Source organism: Neofelis nebulosa, chromosome X (assembly GCF_028018385.1).
Source record: "Neofelis nebulosa isolate mNeoNeb1 chromosome X, mNeoNeb1.pri, whole genome shotgun sequence".
NCBI classification, from domain to species: domain Eukaryota; kingdom Metazoa; phylum Chordata; class Mammalia; order Carnivora; family Felidae; genus Neofelis; species Neofelis nebulosa.
The window spans coordinates 67,248,298-67,249,514 of NC_080800.1; positions in this window are offsets into that span (position 1 = coordinate 67,248,298).

The window sequence follows — 1,217 nt, forward strand, 5'->3', positions numbered from 1 at the left end:
ATGCATGGTCATTGCTTTGATATCCTCCTGACTCCTTTAGCTTAATCCAGCCTTATTATTTATTCTTTCTTCTTTAATATCATGCCAATGGTCAATGTAGACTTCTTATAAAATCTTGCAATTTCAGCCACTCGCACACTTTGTACTTCTCAATGATTTCCTTCTTCCACTGCAATCATCTCCTTTTTCTTACTGCCTTTCTTTTCAAACTTTTTCCGCAAGGGGGCCATTTTATATGTTTGTACAGATGTTGACTATAGTACAGCATTAATAAACTCTTGTCATATACTGTATTTAGTAACTGGCAATAAGACAACGTAGGAAAGTGTCTATATCTGCAGCAGCCTGACCTAGAATTAAGCAAAGCATTCTTAAGCTTACCTTTGTATGGAAAAGCAAAGCACTATCTATTGGTGACAAAAAATACACTACTGCCTATTGTGGGCACCTTCCAATGTTCTGAAAAATCAGATTTCCACCAAACACTGTAACCTGATACCAAGCATCCAAGTATGGGAGATGATCACCCACAAAGTTTCAGTGAGAGAGAGAGAGAAGAACCATTGGCTCAGTTGTGATCATGTGATGTTCAACATCACATACTACTTGTATTGCAAAACATCACTTGTTATCAAGTTAAAATTTATTAGAAATGTTTGCTCCTCTTGTGGAACACTTGTAGAACAAATTATTCACAATCCAAGGTTTTACTGTATATCTCTTGGGTATATACATATATATATATAGCAGTTAATACATACCGTGAGTTAGGCATAATCAAAGTTATTTTTATGTGTCTGGTATCTCTGATATTTAGATCACTTATTTATGTGTTTCAATTATGTGTGTTTATCTCTTGGTTTTCTTTCATTTGGTCCTAAATTCTAGAAGGATAGATGATTTTATTTATTTATTTATTTTTGCATTTAGTTTTTATTTATTTATTTATTTATTTATTTATTTATTTATTTATTTACATTTACATCCAAGTTAGTTAGTATATAGTGCAACGATGATTTCAGGAGTAGAGTCGTTAATGGCCTTACCCATTTAACCCAACCCCCTCCCACAACCCCTCCAATAACCCTCTGTTCTCCATATTTAAGAGTCTCTTATGTTTTGTCTCACTCTCTGTTTTTATATTATTTTTGTTTCCCATCCATTATGTTCATCTGTTGTGTATCTTTTTTTCTTTGGAAGGCCATGGTTTATTTTTC